Source organism: Pseudorca crassidens, chromosome 14 (genome assembly GCF_039906515.1).
Source record: "Pseudorca crassidens isolate mPseCra1 chromosome 14, mPseCra1.hap1, whole genome shotgun sequence".
Taxonomy (NCBI): Eukaryota; Metazoa; Chordata; class Mammalia; order Artiodactyla; family Delphinidae; genus Pseudorca; species Pseudorca crassidens.
The window spans coordinates 83335428-83354277 of NC_090309.1; the positions used below are offsets into that span (position 1 = coordinate 83335428).

The 18850-nt window shown below is 45.5% G+C and overlaps 1 long non-coding RNA gene across 1 annotated transcript in view; it reads left to right on the top strand.

Moving 5' to 3' along the window:
- The first annotated feature begins 1295 nt into the window (after positions 1-1295).
- The window catches only part of LOC137205731 (uncharacterized), a 28068-nt gene continuing 10513 nt past the window's right edge, over positions 1296-18850 (top strand). Inside the window, exon 1 of the long non-coding RNA XR_010934280.1 lies at positions 1296-1354. This is a non-coding gene — a long non-coding RNA (uncharacterized lncRNA). The remainder of the gene's footprint in view (positions 1355-18850) is intronic.

Consider the following 18850-nt stretch of genomic DNA (forward strand, 5'->3'; position numbering starts at 1 on the left):
TTCACTATCCCTCAGAGAATGGGGGAAATGAGAAAAAGAAAATGAGCAATGTTTTTTTTTAAGGAGAAAAGGGGGAAATGAGAGAGCAGCAGCGCTGGAGAGATGAACTTTTGAGGGGCTGGGGACCGGGGACCAGGGAGCGAGGCTGTTGCTTTGGGCAGGAGAGTCCCTCCTCCTCTGTCTCACGGCTCATCAAGGGTGAATTAAGGACTCTGGTGTGATTCTAGGTGACAGCACAGTATCGATGCAACTGGCTCCTTTTTAAGTCTTCAAAAGAGAAAACAATCCTCTTTGAGAAAATTCAAGCAGAGTTTGATTTATTCTTTACTATGGATAATCCATTTAAAGTAGGAACTAATTTGTGATATCAAAAATTAAATCCAACCTCAATGCTCGGATTAAATCTTCACTTTTCTCTCTTAAATCCAACTATCAATTCTCTTATTTGAAATATACATTGGCTCCATCCACTTATTTCAAATACAGCCTCTGTCACACAGCTGTGCAGGAAGAGTCCCTCCAACCATCGTCAGCCCTGCACACACTGGGGAGCGGGTGTCATAAGGCAACTCTCTCTACTGGAGAAGGCTGTCACCATTTCAGAATGAACTGTAGTCTTTCTTTCTAGCTCATAATTTATGAGAGAGAGAAAGACGGGTGGTGGGGGGAAAGGAGAGGAAAGAAAGAAGAGAAGGGAAGAGCATAAAGAAAAGAAAAGGAAAGGAAAGGGAAAAGAAAGAAAAGAAAACTCTTATATGTGACTACCCTGAGTTTCATTACCTAGACGTTTCTTCAAAGACATGACATTTTTTCTGAATGTTCTAAAAACAGATGCTATGTATCAGCTAAAAATATGATAATTAACAAGTATGCTTTGAATCACATAATAGCAAATGTCATTTTCCCGTAAGATAGGAGTGTTACTCATAAGCTCAACAGAAACCAACAGCGCCTAACGGGTGCCCAGAGGGCACTTCCAACTTGGCAAGTAGATTGCAGTCTCCTTTGGCAAACAGTCCATGAAAGTGCCCAAGAGCATGTGCTGCCTTGGGGCCCTGCTTGGAGGGCAAAGAGATTTTTCCAAAACCTGGCTCCCTGAGCTGGGATTCACACCCAGCCTTCCTGCTATTAGGAAGCCACCTGCCATCCTCTCGGCTCAGGTCGGATGCCCACAAAGGACAGAAAACACCACTGTGGCGGGTTATTTCTGTTAATAGCTTCCAATTACAGAGGACACAGGGATTTAGTATCCTGGTAATCCCAGTGGTATCCAAAAATAAACTCTTTCCGGCCATCTTGATTAATTATTCCTCTGTGGATGAAAGTCAGGAAACACCGAGAAGGGAAGTTTGTGGTAAGTCATTCATTTTATTTCATTTTGTTCCCTAAATGCCTGTTCCTTGCCAGGCAATGTGTTGAGTGCTGGTCACACAGAGAGATGTCGACACACAACCAGTCGAGGACGACAGAGTCTGTGATGGAAGCCGCTCAGGAGCTGGAGTGGCACAGAGGCAGGGAGAACGGAAGGAAAGCGTAACACAGGAAGAGATTTTCGGAGTTGAACCTTGAAAGATGAGCCGCGGTTACCCCAGTTACTAGTAGAAACATGGAGACAGGGCTGTGTAGGCAGCCCTGGGAACCCATGGGTATTCCCTATAGGGTGGTGGTGATCCAGGGCACTCTTCTTCCTTGGTGAGGCACCTTCAGAAGAGAATTATTGTCGCACAGCGCACTGCAGCATCAGTATTAGTCCTCTGTCCTTTTTCCCTCCAAGGAGTGCCTGTCCTCCACGCATGCCCTCACTCAGCAGACCCCCATGTGGTTCAGGCTCTGCAGACAAAGAGGTGACCGTGCCTTCAAGCTGCTCATTATCTAGTTAGTCAACAAATTCGCGTGTGTGTAATAACATAGGTACCTGACCACCGACAAAACTTCGAGAAAGAGATCAATGCCACAGGGGGTGGGCAGGAAAGATGGAGCACATCCTTGGGCATCTTCATGGTCCTCCTGGACCTCTGGTCCTCACCCTGGACTTGACATTGCCCGAGGCTCAGCCAATCAGAACACCGTTAATGGCTCTGCTCTTTTCAGCCTGCAGGATGCCCCTCAATGGGCCCCAGCTGAAGTGAATCGGGGTACTTCCTCCTTTATACTAGTCCTCAAATGTGTGTTCTCCCCTCACTACTCAGAGTGTGATTTGGGAACCAAAAACATCAGATCACCTGGTAGCTTTCAGGCCTCCTCGAGAAACTCTGGAATCCGAATCTACATTTGAAAGATACGGAGTGATTCAAACTAACAGTAAAGTTTGAAGAGTACTGGTACTCAAATTTGGACGCACATTTTAAGCACCTGAAGAGTTTTAAAAAATAAAGGTGTCTGGGTCTCATATCAGAGTCTGATTTACTTGTTAAGGGTACAGTCGGGCATCATAAGTTTTCAAAACTCCCCAAATAATTCTAATATGTAGCTAAATCTGAAAACTCCTAAGTTACCTCTTTAGTCTGACAGCCACTGGCATGGATGAGAGGTGCCTGTGGTTAGTCCAGAACAGGTGAGGAGGGAGGAAGAATAAAGGACATTGTTAGAGATGGTCTCTAATTCACCTCTAATTAGACAGCCTCTGCTCTAATGCCCTCACTTTACAAGACTCCCAGAATGGGTTGGTGACTTGCCACTGTCATAAAACAAGAAAATCAAAAGAGATAGCAGTTCAGGTGGGGGAACTGGAGAACGCAGTTAGCAAGACCTTCAAGCCTCCTAAGCTGTTGACTTTGAGCTGTTCTTATCCCCAGTCCCCCTCTTTGGTACTGAGCAAAACCCACAGGTGCCTCTACTCTGTTACCTGCATCACTTCACATGTCACCTTTTTGTAAGCCATAGATGCCTTCATGGTTCCTGCAATTCACCTGCATATCTGGCTCTGAGTTTCCTGATGGTCAATCCAGAAAGGAAGATATAGTCAGTCTTGTCACCAAAAAGTTATAATTGCCCCAGCTCCTCAAAGGAAGCCAAGCTTTTCCTGACCTTTATCTTTACAGAAGAGTTTCTTGCTTCAGGCTCCATATAGAAGGAATTGAATGACCTAATGCGTAGTACTTCAAAGACATCCCTACAGTAATAGTTTTCATAAAGCTATTATGTATAATATCCCTGGATGTAAGCCAAGGAAATACCATTAAAATGCATGAAAATTCTGCTGGGGACTAAGAACATATGGTCCAAGTGCACAGCTTGATGCAAGAATAAAAATTAGCACACTAGAGGAAAGGATAGACAGCATGCCCTTCAAACAAGTCCTCATAAATATCACGTCCATTACCCGGGCTTCTGATAAGGCGGTAGAAGATTGAGGTTTAATCCACTGGCCCGCCATGTCATTGCCCTGTGTCCTGGGTTGAAGGAAAAGCCCAAACAACCAATGTAGGGCTATCATCCATTTATGAAAGTTCATAACTCTATCCAAGACTTGTGGGAGAATGGAGAATCGTCCATTTCTGTGTAAAGCTGGGCCACGGGTATATCCAAAGGATAATCCAGGGGTTTTCTCAAGAGTTGTCTCCATTAGGGCACATGAATATATAAATGATGGATCAAGTCCTGAAGTTCTATATACGATGTTTGGTGCTTAGAATGTCTCTGTGTCTTTCCTTGGCACTTGTTTCTAATTGCTTACAGGATCCCCGGGTGATACCATGTCAGAGGGCTTGGTACACAGGGAATTCTTGCAGAGAAAATGAAACTTGAAATAAATCTTGAAAGATGAGGAGGATATCAATAAGTCAAAATAAATGAGAATGATTTGGAGTGAAGAAAATAACTGAAGAACAGTGTTAGCTTTAGAGATGAGCATTGCTGGACTCCTAGATGGAGAGTGGGAGCAGCCAGGCAGCCTACCTGCCTAATAGGAATAGTTTGTATGAGGTAGTCATGGGAAGTGCAAACCAGTTCTCTTCATTCCAATATCCACTCCTCCCACCTTCAAGAGCTCAGCTTAGAGAAAGACCATCACTGGGTGGTTCAAGCTAGAAACTGGGCATCATTTGGACTCCCTTCTCTTGCCCCTTCGCAGGCTACTGGCACTATGTCAATCCTACTTATGGAACAACTTTTGAATCTATCCCTTCCAACCACCTCTACTTTCCTCAGTTCAGACAGCGTCATCTCTCACCTGGTCCATTGCAAAAGCCGCCTAACTCATCTCTGCCCCAGGCTGCCCTCCACATTCTAGCCAGAACGGTCTTCCTAAATGTCTCAGTCACCATCTTTTGTTTTAAGAAACGTAACCCCACTCCAGCTGTTTAGAATAAAGAGGAATCTTTTAAAAGCCATAATGGGAAATCTCAGGGACACAAGACCAGAAAGGGCATGGGCTTTTTGGGAAAAGGAACAGGGAAGAGCCAGGATTCGATGCCATTCTCTCTGATTTTGGAATCTGTATAATCACTCTCAATATTGCCTTTATTTGCCCTTTTCTCTCTCCTCTCTCTTGACTAATTTCCCCTCTTGCAGTATCCCCAAATGGCTTCCACCTCAAGACTAGGAGATGTTAGGGATTCAACACTTACCATCAACTGACTAGAGCTTCAATATCTCTTAGTTGAGATCCCTGAGAGAGAGAATCTGATCAGTGGACGATCAGCCAATGAATCAGCTTGGCTTGGTCCATTCCCAATTCAGAGGGCAAGCTGCTCACATGCCATGAACCAAGGTCATTAAAATCTGGTCTTTAGCAAGATGTGTGAACAAGTCGCCCATCCCACAACTATTTATTGAGCACCTACTATGTGGCGAGCATTGTACTGGGAACTGCAAATAAACTGTTAAAAAAACAAAACTAAAGCACAATGTGATAAGTGCTATCAAGGAAAAGAAACGGACACTGCAAAATAGACTGATGGGATAAGAGAGTGGAGTCAGGAAGGTCTTTCCAAGCAGATGATAAATGTGCTGAGTCTGAGAGGTGAAAGGATTCATCAGCACAGGAGCCTGAGAAAAGCATGTGCGGCAGAGAAGAGAGAGGTGGGAAGACTGTGTAAACTTCAAGGATAAGAGGAGGAGGATCAGGTGCATCAGGTGATGGGACGAGGCTGAAGGGGACGCAGTGAGCCTGGAGTAGTCAGCAAGATCCAGACCTGGAGAGACCCTACATGCTACAGGAAGACGGTTGAAGATTATTTATTGAGAAGTCACTGAGATGTTTTAACATCTTAAACGTTAAGATGGTGATATGTCCATGTGATGGGATTTGCGTTTTCAAAGATATCTCTGGCTGCTGTGTGAGAAGGGGAACTTGGGAGGCATAAGCGGAAGAGGGAAAATCCACTGGGAGATGGTTGCAGGAGTTTGGGTGAGAAACGATGATGGTTCTGACTAGGAAGCAACAAGGTTGACCGAGAGAAGTAGCAAGATGCGAGGTAGCCTGTAGAGGTGTGATGAATGGACTTGGGATGATTTGAATGCAAGAACTGAGGAAGCGAGAATCAAAAGGATTGCTAGCTTCTTGGATGAGCGATTGGATGATAACACCCAGAGGGGAAAGTTATGGGTGGAGGGGGCCAGCCAACATGGCCACCCCAGTAAAACACAAGGTGATGGGTCATCATCCTCTGCTGAAACACTCTTGTTGCCACCTCGTTCATTCATGACAATGTCCAGAGTCTTTAGCATGAGGTTGAAGTTCCTTCACCATCTAGCTCCAGCCTAACCTCTCAGCCCTTCCCACTCCAGCCTCATCCCTGCTGCCTACATTCCAGGGATATGTCTGACCCTGTGACCCTCCTGTGCCTTTGCACAAGGCTTTCCTCTTCCTGAACTGCCCTTTCTCTGAACTAATTGACTAACAAGACCAGTTCTTTAGCCAGCAGCTAAGAATGCATTTTGACGCTTCCAAAGTAACTGCTATGTCACTGACCCTACCTGTAACAGTCTGCGGTTACCTCTTCCAGGGAGAAGTCTAGTTTCAATGTGTGTTATTTCTGAAATGCAGTAAAACCCACTAAACTGAAGTTGTTGAGTTGTGCGACCTCAGTTCCCCTGTGTGAAAATAAAGGGCCATGCTTGGTGATCCCTATGGGTTTTCCAACTCTAACTTTTATGAGTCTTTAATGACGAATGAAATTGAAGAAGATGAAGTGACAGACATATCTGTATGCTCACTGGAGTGAAAATTGGAGACCAGTCATCACCTCAGGGGATTAGTCATGTCATAAGCAGGAACTATGCGTATTTTTAAATCCCTAAAGAATACATGCTGGGAAGAAAAAATAGTAATAGATAATATTGATTGAATTCATATACTTGCCAGGGGCTCTCCTAAGCATTAAAAAAAAGTTGGAGGAAATTATCCCAAAATGCAATGTACTTTGTTTGCCGTGGGTGATCTGGAAAGCACGGCAGGGGAGCTGATATGTGCATCTCATGGAGATGAGCGATCCCAAGGGGGAGCCTGGGGCGCCCGATTCCTGTATCACACAGTCATTTTTGCAACTTTGCTGATTTTGCTGCACAAATGACTCAGGCTCAAATAGCATGAGGAGCTGGTGATTTTGTTTTTAATTAGAGGAAGAGGATTTCAAAATAGAATCATAACTGAAGATGGAAGAGGTAATTATCATTTTTGAAATCATCTGTGAATCCAGGGAAGAGGCACCATTTTTTTTTTAACTTTTTGAGAGTCTCTGTTTTGGAAAAATAACAAGCAGCCCCAAATGGAGGGTTCTCAAAGACCAGATGAAGAAACCAAGTCCAGAATTGGGAAGAGATGTTTCCGAAGTGACATCAGCAAGACCTTGTGAGCAATTAGATGTGGCTGAGGAAAAGGATGAGGAAAAGGAAAGTGGAGAGGATGACTCCCATGTTTCTGCCTCTTTTCCTGATAGGGAATGAGAAGAATTGAAAGGGAAGACGAGTTCTACTGCAGCATTTGAGACCTCTGTAAAAAATGCAAGTGAAGGTATTCAGGAGGCAGTTGACTTAGGTGAGCAAAAACTGGGCAAGAACTTTGAATGCAGGATGTGAGAGTATGTGGGTGGAAGCCGAAGCCCTGGGAGTGGATAGAACTGAGCCGGGTTCATTAACTCCTGCGTTAACGATAGCAGTCCTATGCCCCAGACACAGCGCTCACCACACCACATGGACAGGTAATGGTCAGAAGTTTCGCTGCAGAAGATAGAAACCTAGGACTAACTAGTAAAGTTTCCCCCATTCCTTTTTCTAATATCATCAAGGCATCCTTGAAGTACCGCATTTCCTCTCGGAAGTTCAGTTTCTCCATCTGTGAAAGGAGATAAAGAGTCCCCCAGGGACCGAGTGGCTCAGAACATGAGTGTGGAAAATAAATTAGGAAAAATTAATTCAGTCTCAGTTCCCATTTCCAAACTAGAGCTATGTCATTTGCACTCATTCATTCATTTGAGGTACATCTATTAAGCACCTGGCCTGGGACAGGCACAGGACAGAGGTGACCGAGGATGCGGAATCAGGGAATGTACAGTCTGCAAGGGGGACAGAGACTTGATCTCTCTTCCGGAGGCATGAACCAGTTACTGGGAACACTCAGAGAGGCGTTGATTCCTGGCCTGGGATGGTTAAGAAGGTCCATGAGCAGGGAATTGTTGATGCGAGTTTCAAAGGGTGAATAAGGGCTCACCATGCAAAGCTGGGCAGACAGAAGTCTTAGGAAGGAGGCATAGTACTGAGGTGAGGAAATGCAGAGCGGGTTTGGGTGCGTTGAATAGTCCTGTGCAACTGAATCTCAAGACTGGTGAGAAGTGAGGCTCCAAGTACAGGTGCTAACCAGCCGTGGAGGGCTTTGGGTTTTTTTTGTTTTTGTTTTTTGGTTTTTGTTTTTTTTTTGCGGTACGCGGGCCTCTCACTGTTGTGGCCTCTCCCATCGCGGAGCACAGGCTCCGGACGCGCAGGCTCAGCAGCCATGGCTCACGGGCCCAGCCGCTCCGCGGCAAGTGGGATCTTCCCGGACCGGGGCACGAACCTGTGTCCCCTGCATCGGCAGGCGGACTCCCAACCACTGCGCCACCAGGGAAGCCCCGTGAAGGGCTTTGAATGTCACACCAAGAGCTTGGGTCTTATCCAACTGGAAGGGGGCAGCGTGTCGTGACCCTGGTCAGACAATTATTCAATTTCCTAATTCTAGCCAAGGGATGAGAGGATACTGACTTCTCCTAAACAGCATCTCCTCCAGGGCACCCCTTTGCCTTGAATCTGGCTTATTCTTAACTTGTCATCGGATGTAGTTTTTAATGCTAGATGCACATTATAAACATCTGGGGAGCTTGAAAAATAATGATGGCTAGGTCTCACCCTGAGCAATTATATCTGAATATTTTCTGTAAGGTTCAGTCACCAGTGTTTTTTTTTTAAGATTTCCAGGTGTTCATAAGATGCGGCCAGGGTTAAGAAGTAGTGCTTTAGAGTCAGACCTTCTGTCACCAGAGGAAATGGCCACCAGCTATAGTCCCCATCCCTCTGAGGTTGTCTCTATAAGACTCGTAAAGGTCAAAGAGCCAAAGCAATCATGTTATTCAAAAAGCATATTTGACAAACATTCGGAAAAACTCAAAAGCACTTGACTTTAATAGGTTCCTCATCCTCAGCGAGCCTAGAATTTGATGCAGATGAACACACCCTTTAGTTTTTATTCAAACAAAGAAAATCTAGGCAGCAATCCACACAGCTGAACCCCTCCGGCCCCTCTGTCTGAGCAGATGCCCTGGACTGCTCAACTGTATCCTTGCGCCTACCCGGAAAACTCACGTGAACCATCTTCCAGCGTGGGAGGCCATGAAATGTTTTAGATGATAGAATTTTTCTGATACTTTTGATATTTATCAAAACAACAACCAGACGAACATGTATCTTGTGAAAAGCTTCAATATGCATTGAAGCTTTGCCTCTTTCTGCCCCAGATGTAACCTGTAATATCCTTGAGATACACTCATTAAATACAATAAATAACTCATGACTATTAACATAAGATATGCATATCCACTGGAACATGGCGCTTACATATCTAATAAACGTGACTTTTAAGATTTCGGTAGGACTTCAACACTGACCCAGAAGAAGAACGTATAACTTCAAGCCTCACAGTGGGGCAGAGGCTCATCTTTGAAGGCAGCCGTGGGAAGGAATCACATCACCTTGGTTCTGACCTCTGCCCTAAGCTGACACACCACGTGCCTTTGCACAAGCCCCTTTCCTGGGACTCAGTTTCCCTATTGGTATAAGCGGGGTGGGGGGGTCGGATGTTCAAAACTCTTTTCCAACTCAAAAATTTCATCTTTACCAATCAGCAACTTTGACTAGGAAGGAAAAGTCCTTTCCTTGGTTTGTATCACAGCTGTTACTCGTTCTCTGGGTGATGCTAAGTCACAACCTCTTTTTTTTCTGTAAATGGGGACAGAATGCTTTACTGAGCAGAGCTCGCAGGTAAAGCAAAAAGTGCCTGAAATTCTAGGGGCGCAATAAAGCTAAAAGTAAAAACAGGCATCATTTACCGAGTGCCGCTACGTACTCTGTATTGATGATTTATCTGCATGATCCAGTTAATCAACAGCTTAAGTTTCTCCGGAACCCATCGGGGTTAGAAATAAATTGACATCATTTCCCAGTTGTCACAATACAGCAGTTTTACAGATGAGGGCAGGAGACTGGAGAGGGTCTACAGGTTCCCGGCGATGCCAAGATAGGCATCAATGGACCCAGGACTCGAACAAGGGACGCCCTGATCCCAAACTGGCTGCTGCCACGGGTCTCTCCACAGCTGGTGCCACCTCCCTTTGTCACTTTCAGAAAGTCACTTCGTCCTCGGGAGCTCCCCCTAGCCCCCACCCTCTGCTTTGCTCACAGAGTTGCCATAAAGGGTAAATCAACTGGGAAAGCACCTTTTAAACTGCGGCGCACACACGGAAGTGAGCAGCTACTGATACCGTAATGACTTCTCACTTGCTGAAAAAGAACGAAATAATCATGAAGAATCCTCATGTAACCTTCTTTACAGAAGAATCGCTTTTAAACGCAGAGTTTCAATCCACTTACTGTCAGATCTGCTTGGGGGAGGGGAAAGGGGCAGGGAGGAGAAGGGCGGCCCCAGCTCCAGCGCTGCCCGTGACCCCCGCCTGCACCGAGCACCCCGCGTGCCATCTCACCAAGGATTCCCCACCACCTGCGCACGAGATGCTCTGTATCTGCCTTTCGGGTCACGAAGCAGAGACATTACCCCAAAATGCAGCTACTAAGCAGCCTAAACGAAATCCTGTTTGAAGTTTGTCATTAAGTGATGGGGTTTCTAAAGCCCTTCTGAAGCATCCCCTACATCCATTCAACGCGAGATTTTGTAAAACACTGTCTTCTCTCCACAGTCTTTTAAGAACAAAGTCTTAACATCCAGACGCGTGGCCAATACCTCAATTAGGATGTGACCTCAGCACTTATATTCTGCCAAAAAAAAAAAAAAAATAGAATACAGTTGTCCTGCCCAATCTAGGGTAGAGCCCTCCTGAAATCCAGCCTCCACTGACCCTGCTCCCGGGTCTTGGATCCTGGAAACCCTTTCCCCAAGGAGCTTGTGAGCGACAAGGCTATTATGGGATGGCGTAGGCACTCAGGGCACTCAGCACCATGACTGCAGTGAACGGCAGTGGTTATTTTCCCCATTAGAGAAAAGGCCAAGCTCTACTAAACAGCCCGAGTCCATTAAGAAGAAATCTAGGTCATTTCTGATTTGAACAGACAGTGTGATCCCCAGCGGCGAAAGAACAAAAATGACTACTTCAGAGAAATGCATTCCCAGTCGTAGCCACCCCCTTGACTAAATGACAGGGTGAGATCTGTCTTTGTACCTTCCCAAGCATCTGTAGGACAACACTTTTGACCCCTATTTTGTGAGTCGCTGTTCTAGGCTCCCTGGGGGAGCAAGGAAGCAGGAAATTACTGCCTGGCCCAGAGCAGCTCCCTGATCGGTGGAACGGATGGGGTCGGATACAGGACAGCACTCCTTACGGGGGAGGAGATGAAAAAGGCAGGGTGGTGGCAGGAGTGGGGGGCAGAAAAGTAGGAGCTGATGATAAGAAACCTTTAGATTGATAACAAGGGCCCAGGCTCTATCCCCCAAGGCACATTAGGGAGCTACTGAAGGGTTTATGCAGACACCTCAATTGGGCATATCTGTGTTCTATGCACATCGTATTCTCAAGGACATTTGAGTGATATTTATGAGTCCTGTGGCTTCTAGCTGAGTTGATGCTTTTTCAGATCCTAAAAGGATTCCACGTACCATTGGGTGCACTGGACCCACAAGTGAAGATCCTCACGGGGCAAAGGTGTCCGGCAAAGTCCTCAGCAGGGCTGAAGGTCCCTGCCCATCTGTCATTTAAGCCCAACCCCATCTTCTGAACTTCAAGGAATCTCTTTCTTACCTAAATTGGTTTAGGCTTGGTCTAGGCTTGTCTGGGCTTGAAGGTGAGCCTTCTCTGGTGTAGCAGCTGGTGGGGAGTCGCAGGACCCCAAGCCCAGCGCCACTATCCCCCTTTGCTGCTGCATGGTCCCTCTTATAGCATCCTCCACGAGGTCCAGCTATACCATCAACTGACATGTGCCTGTGCTTGCCTTCTTGTGGGAAGGGCACCCGTGTGGGGGGCAGGAAACCCTACCTGCTCTTGAAAACTCAACGACTGGAAAGTTGTTCTTAATATTGAGCTGAAATCCATCTGCTAGTTACTTACATCCACTGGTATCAGTTTTACCCTTTAGGGTCATTCAGAACACACCAGCTTCCTCTCCAATGGGGCGTGTTTATTTATCGGATTCTCCCTGGAACTGTGAGGTCCTTAGGGATGAGGTTGGTGCCTGACTCCTGTGGAATCCCCAGAATCCAGCACAATGCCTGACATACAAAAGGTCACTAAATGGAGGCTGAATTAATGGATGTACACGGGATAAACGGCATTAACAAACCCAGGCCTGATAAAATATGCAAGTGAATGTAAAAACAATATTTGTAGGTCACATTCTTGTCTTATAACTTCTCATGATCCGCTCCTCTCATGATTCTTATTTGTGGGTCAAAGACTCTCAAAAGTAAAACTGGGGGCCTTTGAGCTAAGACCTTCCCTTGGTAGCCCCAATTCAGGCTGAAATATTCCATTCGAGTAGGAGAACATGTGACACTCTCAGAGCCCATGTTCCTTTATGACTTGGGTCAGTGTTTCAAATCTACACTTTCTCACCTGGGGAGACTCTGAGGAAATGGCATAGAGGGCACATCCATCTGGCGTGAACCATGGAGGTGAGAGGCATCCAGAGGAGGTGACCTTCCTTCATTATCCCTTTGTTACACCTTTCCCGTGCTCCCCGGAGAGAGAATTCTCCCTTCTCTGTGCTAACACGGACCCTCTCAGCTTCTCCCCTCATCGTTGCACATCTCATGCGGATGGTACCGACCTGCCACGGGCAGCATCCGACAGGCAGCAGCAGGGGGTAACTCTGTGTGTCCGATGTATCTTTATGTCCTTAGCCCAGCACAGGGACTAGCAAACTAACCAGCAGACTGAACGCTCCCAGTGGACGCACTGAGAATTCTCCCATGTCCTGCCAAATGCAAACAACCACGGCCGTGTGTCTGCCCTTCAGAAGTGGGATTGCCTTGTCAGGTGCCTCTGACCAGAAGGTTCCTATTTCCCTGTACTGTTTCTACAAATGACGAATGTTTTCATTCCCAGCAAGTGGGTCCCAATTTTCTGCCAGGGCTTGCGGTTTTTCTCTCTGCTTTTTTTAAAAAATATTTATTTATTTATTTGGCTGTGTGGCATACGGGCTTTTAGTTGCAGCACGAATGCAGGATCTAGGTCCCTGACCAGGGATGAAACCCTGGTCCCCTGCATTGGGAGCACGGAGTCTTAACAACTGGACCAGCAGGGAAGTCCCTCTCTCTGCTTTTTGAACCCGCACATCCACTGCTTGATTCCGAGTGCCTGGAAGACATTAGCTCAGCCATTTGCGCATATGAAGCAAGGCCATGAAAACCACATTATGTCACTTTGCCCCTTCGTCCCTTACACTTGGAATGACATCTAAACGCCTAACTGGGGCCTGCAAGACCCAGCACGATGGGTCACTGCCTCCTCTCCAGCTTCACCTCCTGCCCCGCCCGCGCCCCCACCCCACCCCCGCCAGCCCTCTGCTCACCAAGCCCCAGGCATACTGGGCTTGCTGTGAGTCTCTAGAACATGCTACTCTCGGCACTGTGGCAAAGGCCTTCTGCTCGCCAATCCCTCAGTTGGGAGCCACTCTCTCTGATGCTTCCAATGCCTGGCTCTTCTCATAGTCGAAGTTTAAGTGTCATGTTTTCTGAGCCCTTCCTCAGGCAATCTTTCCGATGTAGACTCTTCCCTGTGTCTCTCATAGCATAGTGACTGTTTCTCCTGCAGTGTGAATTTCAACAGTAATTACTCTGTTTATTATTTGCCACCCCTCGATGGTGTGAAGCACATCTTCCTGGCATTCTGTCGTGTCTCCAACTCCCCACATCATAATAGAACGATGCAAATTAACATCTCCTGGGTGCTTATGTGGGTCAGGCACTGCCCCGTGGACTTCTGGGCCATTGTTTCTTTTAATTCTCACCACAACACTAGAGGGAATTACTATGTCCACTTTATAAATGAGAAAATGAGACCTTAAGTAAGTTGCCTGAGGTCACACAGTAAGTGACTTAGTCAGGATTTGAATCCATGCTGTCTGGTTTCAGAATCCATGGCCATATGATTATAACCTAGAGCTATAGCGTTCAATAAATATGCTCTGAATAAATAAATATTAAAAGCAACAATGGCCGATCTCATAACCTGTATGGTTGTACATTTCTAGACGATAAGAACTATGTCATATATCCCTTTGGTGTTTTCCAATACCCATTACAGTTCTGGGAATAGAGCAACTGAATTGATGACTGCAAAAAGCAGGAATTTAGGGGACTTCCCTGGTGGTGCAGTGGTTAAGAATCCACCTGCCAATGCAGGGGACATGGGTTCGATCCCTGGTCCGGGAAGATCCCACATGCCATGGAGCAACTAAGCCTGCGAGCCACAACTACTGAAGCCAGCATGACACAACTACTGAAGTCTGCAGGCCTAGAGCCTGTGCTCCACAACCAGAAAAGACACTACAATGAGAAGCCCACACACTACAAAGAAAAGGAGCCCCTGCTCGCCACAACTAGAGAAAGCCCGTGCACAGCAAAGAAGACCTAACGCAGCCAAAAATAAATTAATTTTTAAAAAGCAGGAATTTAATAATAATGCAACCTGTGGCAGTGGTCCTGAGTATAGTGACACCAGGCTGCTCATATGGAGCAAACTGCAGAATGTAGAGCATGTGCAACATTAGTTCAGCTCTTCTCTGTACAGGCTCGCATTTGCTCCCAAGTCCATGTTCCTCAGCAAGGCACGTGTGGCCCTCCGTGACCTGCCCTTGCCTCACTCCAGGCTCATCCCCCAGCTCTGTTCCCACCCACGTCATCTTCAGTAGCCAGAGAATCTAGAGCCCATAGACCTTGTCCTGTCGAGGAACTTGGGCTTTAATTTTTAGGTAGAGGAACCACTGACAAGTTTTAGTCGAGGGATCTAGCAGATTTAAGTGGAACACAGCAGACCAGATTGAAACTCATGGCCCGGACCACCACTAGGAGTGCACGGGGCTTACACCCAATGTGTACTCAATGAATAACTGTGGAAGGAAGAAAGCCAGGAATAGAAGGGATTGCCCGTGGAATAATCCAGCCGAGTGAAGACAAGGGATTAGTTACAGACCATGGTCTTTACATTTCAGCTGCAAATATAATAGCATCCTAAGAGTGGGGGATTAAAATAAATAATTTGGAAGGTGCCCATCAGGTTGTGCCATTTCTCTGTCATCTCTTCAGCAAGTCACCAGACAAAAACAGAGGTGAATAAGATAGACTTTTTAATATCAAGGAATTCACAGGGCAAAGGGGACCAAAAAATCTGACCCTGCCGGGAGGAAAAGCCAAAGATAAAGTGAAGTGAACACGACCCTAGGCTGGTGCCAAAGAGACCTGAGTTCTAGTCCTGCCTCGGAGAACTTCAGTAGCCTGCTCAGTGTGGTCGAGGCAATTGAACCTGTTCCTCACATTCCAAACTTCAGGCTCTTTACAATAAGATTAAATCATCCTGTCTATGAGTCAGCCCATCCCCCGCCTTGGAGGACCGCAAGAGAGTCAGACAAATGGAACACTAAAGAGCTGCTCATCTCAAGTGGTTGTTGTTAATCATTGCTCCCGTGCACGCCTCAGGCTTGGAAAGAACCTGCCTGCTGCTCTGGGAGCAGAACCCTTCAGCAACTTCACATGTTCTTCCTCGTGGGCTCTTTTTACTGAATCAAACCACTGGGAAGCTTGCATAGTAAATGGGTTGGTCCTCAGTGTCCCCTGAGGCCAGAGCTTGGAAACTTCCATCATCCTTTCCCCCTCCAAGTCTCCCTCACCTGGTCCCTTTTCCTCTCTGTCTTCCCCTCTGTTGGTGCAAGCCACCTATGGCGATTTCTACACAGAAATAGATGTTTTAAGTTACTTTACTCATTACAAATAATGGCCTGGTTTTTGTCTTATTGTGAAACCAATACATATTAAAAATCGGTGGCATGGGTCTCCATTTTTTTCTCATATGAAATCTAAGTTCTCCTCCAGTTCTGCCAATATGTCCTTTCCCATCTTCTGAATTTGGGGCTGCAGCACTCACTCCCCCTTTCATGGTTGGCCTTGCTTTGAAAGTCCTGTTTTGAGCAGAGGTCAACATTCTAAATAACCATCCTCAGTTCTCTAATGATGTGGTTCAGTTTGTCCCTACACTGTGGGAAATGAGGACGGAGGTTATGGTATGGTTCCTCCCCTCGAGATCCAGGAATACTAAGGTCTCCCACAGACCTGCAGCTGTTCTTATCATTTCAGACCCCAACACAGGCATCCTCCCCTCACCCCAAATCAGAAGGATGCACATGTCCGTAGGTCCATTCTCATTAAGAGGTCACTCTGATTACAGCTCTTCCAGGACTCATATTTCATCCTGAAGAATGTAGATCCTTTGTCATTTCTAACACCCAGGCAGAGCAAAGGATATTTAAGGACTCTGAAATAGCATGGCAGGAAATTGAGATTCACTTACTGCATATAAAGTGATCAAAAAAATCCCCTCTTTCACTATCTCTTTTCCCCTTGGGTCTGTGGTTCACAAACTGCAGAGCATAAATCGTGGAGCAAACCATGCTGGAATATCAATAAAGCCACATCAACCCAAGGCAGGAACTCAGCTTGCAGCATGAGGATTTTTTTTGTTTTTAGACATTGGTTGGCAGCCAGGTTGATGAAAGGAGAAACCAAAGAGAATAACAGCTTTGCAGCAGCAGCAAAGGAAGTTAGGATTCAGGAAATGTTATTCATGTGCCTCTCTGTCAATTCATAAGGGATGGAGTTGCATGTGGTAAATAATGGAAATGCCAACATGATGCCAGAGGCCACAAGACCCCAGGTTCAGGTGGCCCCCAAGGGTTATGGGTTGATTTGCACCCCTCTTAAAATTCATATGTTGAAGGCCTAACCCCTAGTGCATCAGAATGTGACCTGATTTGGAGAGGGTCTTTACAGAAGGATTCAAGTTAAAGTGAGGTCATTAGGGTAGGTCCTAATCCAATATGACTGCTGATGTTATAAAAGGGAAATTTATACACAGACACTCATGGAGAGAAGCTGATGGGAAGAAATGTAGGGAGAAGACAGCCTTCTTACACGTCAGAGAAAGCCCTGGAACAGATCTTTCCCTCATAGCTCTCAGAAGGAACCAACCCAGCTGAAACCTTGACCTCAGACCTCCAACCTCCAAAACTGTGAGATAATGAATGTGTGTTGTTTAAACCACTCAGTTTGTGGAAGGCCTATCCAACGAGTATACCAAGCTTCCAGAAATGACAGAAAAGGAACGAGAGAGCTGCCATCTTCTTCTGCAGATGTCACCTACCTTAACTCCCCAGTCATTACAGATTCTTTCTTTAATTGCCCCCACTCTTTGTCATTTTTCAAACAATTTTGCCTACCTGTAAAAGTGCATGTATAAAATAACCAATTTTTTATTATCATTCTACAATAATCAAAGAGAAAACTGCCATCAGAACATCTGATCAACATGAAGAGAAACTGTGACCATCTTGAACTAATACGATTTCACTTAAAGATAAAAACACGTGAAATTGACTAAGTTTGAATAGATTCCTCATGGGTAAGTGTAGCAATTCCATCAGGCTTTCAGAAATGTGGGAAATACTTCATGAATCTCCTTCCTTCTCCCCACTACCATATATGACCTTCATGGGCACCAGGTGGAATTAAGAATCTAGACCTGAGAAAGACAAATATCATATGAGATTGCTTATATGTGGAATCTAAAAAAAAAAAAAAAGATGCAAATGAACTTATTTACAAAACAGAAATAGACCCACAGACATAGAAAGCAAAGTAATGGTTACCAAAGAGGAAAGGGATAGGGAGGGATAAATTAAGAGTATGGGATTAACTTATACACACTACTGTATATAAAGTAGGTAACCAACAAGGTCCTACTGTATAGGACAGTGAGTTCTATTCAATAATTTGTAATAACCTTTAAGGGAAAATAATCTGAAAAAGAATATATATATATATATATATATATATAAAAAACTAAATCGCTTTGCTATACACCTAAAACTAACACAACATTGTAAATCAACCACACTACAATATAAAAGAATTTTTTAATAAAAAAATGTTTTTAAAGAACTAGGCTTATGTTTCTCAAGGGCTAGTGGAAGACATGTACAGAATTAAAAGCCCAATAGGTTATTTTCATAAGCCACTGTCACCACTCCCACACCCCAGCTCAAGAACATGAATTTCTTCCCATTATTTTTTTGAGAGATGCCACCACTAAGTCAATGTTTCAAGAACCATATATGAAACTCATACTGTGAGCTCAAGATGTGCCAGACATCAGATGATTTCATAAAATACAGACTTTTCCCTAAGTAGCGCCACATCCTGTGAAAGATTCAGACATTAAAACAGGCAATGACAATGCTGGGCTGTGTGTGAAGTGAACGCCAAGGAAGGACTTAGAGTCAGACTCAGGGAGTCAGCAAGCTCTTCTGAGAAGTGCCTTCTTTTTTGTTGTTGTTGTTTTTAACACCTTTATTGGAGTATAATTGCTTTACAATGGTGTGTTAGTTTCTGCTGTATAACAAAGTGAATCAGCTCTACATATACATATAGCCCCATATCTCCTCCTTCTTGCGTCTCCCTCCCTCCCACCCTCCCTATCCCACCCCCCTAGGTGGTCACAAAGCACCGAGCTGATCTCCCTGTGCTATGTGGCCGCTTCCCACTAGCCATCCATTTTACGTTTGGTGGTGTATAGAAGTCCATGCCACTCTGAGAAGTACCTTCTAAGCAGAGTTAGCCAGGCGATAGCAAGGCAAAGAGGATGGGATGAGCAAAGACACAGGGAGGTGGAGCATGTGTGTGCAGGCACGCGTGAGAGAGAGAGAGAGAGAGAGAGCACATATGTGCCCACATGATACAGGCACGGTGGAAATGGGAGAAAGAGTAGACTTGTGTCTAGGGGACAACAACTATAAAGAGCTTGAACTGATGGAAAGCCACGTGTGATGTGCTGAGGAGCATGACATGAAACTGGACCAGATTGTGGAGGGCTCTTTAGGTCCATCTAGTGAGATCAAGTGGTGGACACAAGGCCACTGGGCTAGTTACCAGAGATAAGTGGAGTCT